The following is a 7,500-nucleotide window of genomic DNA, read 5'->3' as shown; positions in this document are numbered from 1 at the left end:
AATTTGATGATTTATTACACAAATTAAGAATAAGTTAACACATTTAACAGAAACTCGCCAGAGTTAAATTCTATTATTTGGCCAAAATAAACTAAACCCAGACACTTGGGAGTCAAATGATGGTGTTCTCCTAGAGATCCTTGATCCATCGGGTAACGATGATCACTAAGCACAAACACAAAACTCAGGGACAGGATAATTATAAAGAAAACCCACCCTGTGACTCTCATTTCACATTCTATTTGTTCATCGTTTAACTGGTTCGAAATGATAAAGCAGAGTTTACTTCTACTTTTGTTGGTCATCTCTGACACAACTTCAGCTGTTAAAGAAGACAAGAGGCAAATACGGCCTTTAAATGACATATCATATCAAACAATCTTGAGTTTGTGTGAAGGGTCGTTTGACGTACCAGTGGCAGAAAGAACTACTGAACAGAGAACTGCTCATGTTCGATTTTGGAGAAATAAGGAACATTTTAGTGTCAAAACAATTAATGGAAAACAGGTTCTTTGTTTTCGCGAGAAAGAAGTTTTAAATGCATCCGTGTTACAAAATGTTTCCAAAAATGTGTTTGTACATTGCACAGGAATGGGATCAAGAAAGCTAAAGCAATTCGTTCGTTAAATCACTACAAAGGTCTTAGCGAACCACGAATACAACATATTTTGTCGAAATTGAGTCTTAACCAAAAGGTCAATGCAAAGATTTCTAACAAAGCAATTAGCCGACCAGTCCGTGCAAATGGAGTTCAGGTAGGTCCAAGTCTTATTTATATGCTAAATTCACTATTTAATTAATTGTATAGGACAGATACAATTCATGTGGTAGACCTTGTGTTTTTTATATACAATCCATAACAAATAAAAACAATTAAAATTAATAATTAAAAAGAAAACATTTTTAGGTAATTAAAACATTCTCAATTGATATAATGTAAAAAGTAATATGCCTACATTAGCCCTAAAGAAGTTTAAAACTATATATTAAGCAAGATATTAAAGCCTGACAAAGGTGAATTATTGAAACAATGTAGGCCTATAATGATATTTACAAATACATTTAACAACAAAATTGCAAGGTTATCTGAATTGTCAGTGAAATAGATTATAAATTTTAGGTAAAATAAGGCAGGCACAAATACAATTATTCATTGCAAATGGTTTAAAATATATAAAATTACTTATTGTATGAACGTAATGTACAGTATTATTATTACTTTTTATTTTATATTATAGTAATACATCCTATAAAGGGTGAGCACTTCTATTTGTAGTATAAATACACTGTAAAAAATTCCCGTAAAATTACTTTTATTCGTATGTAGTTTTTACGGTCTTTCACCTTCAATTTGTTAATTAAAATTATGTCCCGTAATTGTCATTGTGATTGGTTTGACCAAAGAAAATTACAGGAAAAAACCCGTAAAAAAATCTATCGCAAAGCATTTTGGGACAACCCGTGTTTCGGAAAAAGTTTCAATATAATTCAAACAGGATTTTCGTGTACTCGCTGATTGAGGAGAGACGGACTGCATTTTTGTTGGATTCTTGAGGTATATGTAAATGCTCTCCCATCATACTGTAACTTCTGAATATAAGGTTATCTGATTTTTCTTGCTGAACAGGTCTGTGTGCCTAGCCTATAGGCTACTTACTTAGGCTAATTTTAGTTTAGGCTGCTTTTTATAGGCCTTGGCTCAGTAGGGGTGCCTAGTAGGGCAGGTAGGATAAGGCTCTCTTGCTTAGGCAGTCCGAGTGCAGTAGGCCTACCACCACCAGGGATCGCATAGGCCTAGTACGGCTAGCCTAGCCAGGGTGCAGTATATAACCGATACTCCATTTTTTACCATTGCTTGCAGGCTTCTCAAATTCAGTATAGGCCTAGGTTATGAATGTTGTCGCTGGGGTAGGCCTAGGCCTATTATTTATTATTATTAATACATTGATTTATCCTAGCTAGTCCCGCCTACTCTAGCTAGGCCTAGGCTAAATAAAAACAAAAGAAAAGGGTTGGCCAGGCTATTCATAGCCTATTTTAAAGTTCCCATACATAGGCCTAGGCCTAATTTTCAAACTGAAGTGGGTGTAGGATTTAACTTATTATTATTAACATATTGATTCCATTTTTCTTGTTGATGTTTGTGATTACAGTTGTTCTCTGTTTTTTTGACAAGACAACTGCACCTTGAGCACCACTTTTGGTGGTGATGTTTGCACTTTAAGAAATCATTATTCATTATTATTCATCAACATCAGCTTTTCTGCATTTTTTTTTATGACTTTTTCCAGTTTTCTGCAGTCACTTTTACTATTAACATACAGTTGTAACTCAAATTATTGTTGTTGATGTTGTTGTTGTTGTTGTAGTTGTAATTGTTGTTGTAGTTGTTGTAGTTGTAGTTGTAGTCGTAGTCGTAGTCGTAGTCGTAGTCGTAGTCGTAGTTGTATTTGTTTTTGTTGTAGTTGTAGTTGTTGTTGTTGTTGTAGTTGTAGTTGTTGTTGTTGTTGTAGTTGTAGTAGTTGTAGTTGTAGTTGTAGTTGTAGTTGTAGTTGTAGTTGTAGTTGTAGGGAAACAACGAGATCATTGCTAAAAATACCGGAGCAAAAATCGCTCTACAGCACATCAGATGCTATTCTAAATTCCTAATATTGTGCCTGAAGATATAGAGGTCAAAAGAATATTAAGTTTCGAATCCGACGAGAGTGAATAAAAAAGTAAATTTATTATTCAGTTTTTTCTTTTTAGATAATGGAAAACATACCACCTGGCATAGGTATGCAACAAAGGGCGGCGAGATGGGCCTTCTCTATACTCGCCTGCATTTTAGACCGTGGGTTGAGGCTCCAAAATTAGTTTACTAATTCTGTGAACCACCGATCCGCGCTACTTGGCATTCACACAAAAATGTCAATACTATTTTATTGAAACATAATATAATTGTCGGCAATCGTAAATTTGGGGAAACTGTAACCAAAAATGAGAATTTATCTTCGAAAAAATAATGTTGTTCACGAATGCAGTACCCAATCACAGCACACTTACCATACCTGTTAAGCATTGATGAGACGCTATTAGCCAATCACAAACGTTCTTGTAAACTTGGTAACTAATGTAAACAATGTCGCGAGGAAAGTGACAATGTGTAGCAATTTGGACGAAAGTTCTCCGGTTTTAGTGGAATATTTCAATATGATATAAGTATACCAGCCTTTAAATAAAATACATTGGTAATAGTTGTAAGATTTTAGAGGTAGTAAATTTCATTTCCCGTCTTCTTTCGACTGTCATACCGTAGTTTTTTAAGCCAATGTCGACCGTGCTGTATACTGAATGTGTATTGTATTACTTATCTAGGCCTACAAATGAAGGGCAAGAAGTAATGTTCATCGACTTTGAATGAGACAGGAAATGCCTGTAAATATATAATATATTTTGATTCTATTTGTAATCGCTTTTTTTTCTATAATAAAAAAAATGTACATTTTAAAAGAAAACTGAGGCTGAATTACTTCAAAAAATAAGAACACATTGAGGCTGATGTAAAATTTCAAATGTTTTTATTTGCATGCAATGTAAATAAATAACATTAATCAGTATTTCTTGCCGTGCCTCTGTTGATTTTTGTTTAACTGCTTGAAGACCTTGGTAATATGGACTGAATTAATGAATACAACTAAAGCAATTGATGATTCCAATAAGGTGAAACAAATACATTTTTAATATACCTCAGTTCAGCCAGTTGCATCCCATCAGCACTTTCATTATCTCTCTGATCACTCACTTGGTATATACATTTAACTACACAACAGTAAACACAAGGTTGAAAGAAGTTTATGAAAAAAATCTGAACTTTTATATGAATATTATTGAAAAACTGTAGCACATCATATACCTACTCAGAACTGCTTTAAACATAGCTGAATATAGAGTTCAATCCAATCCACTTATAAACATGTGTTAAATATTACAATTATATAATATTATCAATGTAACGAACCAACATAAACAATTTAAAAGAAACTAAAAATAATGAAGGTTTTGCTGTATTCATTATCATTTATCAGCAGGTACTGTTCTGTTATTTTCTTCTTTTCATATTGCATTGTAAAGTACAATACAATTGAATTCAAAAAGTCAATGCAAATTTTTATAAAGAAAATAAATGTGTTGTTGATAAATGTTCATACAAGGAAAAACCTTAATAATATCTGGTAATATTTCTCAAGACAGTGTATGGTATGATGTCATATCAAATAGATAACAACATTCATACAAACAGTAGACAGTTCCAATCTGATAGGACTACAGTACTTTCAATTGATTCATGTTTCTATCCATGGCCTATACTATGGCCTGAATTGCCACCAGATCCTTATCCCTCATGCAGAATGAGCATTTGCTTTGGCTGTGGTTCATCAACTTCCATTCACTTGATTCTGTGGTCTGTGAAAATTAATTAAACAAACTAATTCAAAGAGCTTATCAATGCTACTGTGATGGTTTTAATGATCAAATATGTATTTAAATTTAAAGGTTGTTTCCCAAGAAAAGAAAAATAAGTAGTATCAGTATAATACAATATTAAATGCAGGTGGTGATGTTTAATTGGACATCAAAGTGTTGATAAATATTATTTGCTTAAGTCAGTTTTGATACCTATTAATTAATATATTTTTTATTATGTTGTGTCTAAGGATTCCTATGTAGATAACGCATACTGTACTATTAATATAATAATTTTGTTATATTCTTTTCATGAAGACATTAAAATCAAATTAAGCCTGAATTACTTAGTCTAAGCACAGTCACTGAAGGGCACATCCCCCACCCCAAAAAACTGAATTGATTCAATTTGTGTAGTAATTGTTCTTGGTAGACAGTAGTAAATAGTTGCTATATAATTGTGGATGGCTATTCTTGATTTGTCTTCATGGTCAGTTGTTTATGCTGGGTCGATTCATCGCCAACATTGTCTCAATATGCTTATTACAATATAACATCATCGTATTTTATTCACAATACTCTGTGGTTATTTTGCTGTCGATAGTAGGCCTACCCCAGTTTGAGGAAAAGGCAGGGCTGTCTGTGTGTGTGGTGTGATAGAGTGGCGCTTAGTACTTCTCAATTAAGTAAAATATACCATACCATTTTTTACCTTAAATGTAACCACACACGTACCTTTAAACAGATTTTGACTACTACTACTTGCACCACCATCCCTAAGATCCCCAGCTTCGTTATATATGTAGGCAGTATTCATCAGCTTCGACGGAAACTTAATAGGCCTTACTGAGGACTCGTATTTGTTGTTTTTCACAGAGTTGCACATTCTTAAATTTCTTTTAAGTTGTTTACGCTTAATGACACAACCATACTCTAGGTTCTTACAACATGTATCACAAAAATATGCCTGAAACCGGCTCAGATTTATCATTTGAAGAACCCCTGGCCAACGCCATACTTGCAAGTGGAGTGTGTTGTTTACTATTTACATTGGACAAACGGCATAGAGGTAGTTTGCTATTGGCTGAGGGCCTTGCAGCTAAGCCAAACTTCATTGTTAGTCGTCTTCTGATTGGCTATAGTTACGTAGCAACTTTTGATATAAATTCTCATTTTTGGTTACAGTTTCCCCAAATTTACGATTGCCGACAATCAAATTATGTTACAATTTAATAGTATTGACATTTTTGTGCAAAAGCCAGGTAGCCCGGATTGGTGGGTCACAGAATTGAACGTTTTCGATCCTCAACCCACGGTCTACTCAGGAAGGAAGAGACCGTCTTAGAAATCTGAGCAATTCAATACAACGTGCGTTCAGAGCAGAGAACGGAGACGTTCAGTCCAGACGCATTACAGGCTACTTTGGATATCTCGAAGGTCCTGATTATCCGGAACCAATACCCGAATATGAGCACATACACGGTTATATAGAAGAGGAGGGTAGACCCCTTCCAAATTCAGCCTACAACACAATTTTTATGAGGAGAAATAAGAGCCCGTGAAAATATAAGAATACTAACTACGGCATTAGGCTTCACATGTGAAGACTGCATTGTTCCTTACTTGGAACCGGTCAGAGATCTTGGCGCATATCGCCAATACATGAGCAAAAACTACAAGAAATGAAATAAGGCCAGTTGTTAATCCTCCTCAAGGGGGAGTTCCATTCCCACCCGGAGCTAGACTCCCTAGTCTTGATATGATATGCCTCAAAATATTACGACAATAACAATGAAAACGTTAATAACAATGATGATGATGAAGTAAATATAAATGTAGAAACAGTAAATAACACCATGCCTTTCATGAACAGCCACGAAATTACCTCCAGTAAAAACTTAAAACTGATAGAAAATGAAATTAAGACTAAAAATATGCCAATGACCGAGCGTTCATTCATGATGCTAATTAGGAAAAAATTTGACCTAAGCATGAAAACGCTGTCAACAATCAAACCTGCCATTAAGGCTTACCTGGAATCCAACAGCACTGAGGTAGAAGAAATTCATATTAGTAAGTCAGTAGTTCATCAGTCTGTTCATAAGTATATAAACTTACTAGTCGCTAATTTCACCGATAATAAAGTCATTAAGACAATGCTAACGATAAGTTTCATGTCATACTGCACACGAAAATGATTAGATGGTTTAGTAGGATTATGTTTCTACGGGAAAAACCCAGGTTGTGGAAAATCAACATTAACAAGGATGATTCCTAGGTACAAAATACACCACATTGCGAGTGACGCTAAGGGAGTGGGGCGTTTCAATATGTCGCCAATTGAGACAACTGTCGTATTGGACGACTGCTCAATGTCTTTGCTGTCATCTCAAAGCAACAGACAAACTATTTGGCAACTTTGCGTAGGAGAAACTCCATTTGTGAAAATCCACGGTGGAGTTTCAGATTTGGACCCTAAATGGGTAATAGTAACCTCAAACGAGGAAATTCCAAAATTGCTAAAAAATCCAAGAAACAACGACTTAATAGGTCTAGAAAGACGTTTCATGTGGATTGAGACCAGAACCCTGCGGGTGTGTACGTTCCTTTGTACGTAAACGTAGTTTAGAGGGATATGTAGTCCAGTAATGGTTTCTAATGTTTTTACGTACACCTACTGTACACCCCCATACAGGTCCGTCCATCAAATTTACATACCTGCCAACATTTGAATATCAAAAATAGGGACGCTATTCATTGGTGACAAAAAATTAAGATGGCAATTATATTCCAATTCCTGTACAGTTGCTTCAAACAAAACAAGAGTTACTTAATTTCAAGTGTACTGTTTATTTACCTCACAACCAAGAAAAAATATTTAAGTTACATTTTAATCAGTAGGCTTACAGACTTCACCATGAAGCCTAGGGCACGGTATGTTGCTTGTTTCGCTGGATCTCATTGGAGTCATAACGTCAATATTTATTCGAATGACACTTATAATCTCTGTTCAACATTTCCAGCTTGTGTGTCATTAAAGCACTTTAAGTTTTT

Source organism: Anneissia japonica, unplaced genomic scaffold (assembly GCF_011630105.1).
Source record: "Anneissia japonica isolate Jap-2015-1 unplaced genomic scaffold, ASM1163010v1 scaffold1467_len401143_cov160, whole genome shotgun sequence".
NCBI classification, from domain to species: domain Eukaryota; kingdom Metazoa; phylum Echinodermata; class Crinoidea; order Comatulida; family Comatulidae; genus Anneissia; species Anneissia japonica.
Note: the sequence above shows the minus strand (reverse complement) of the source record.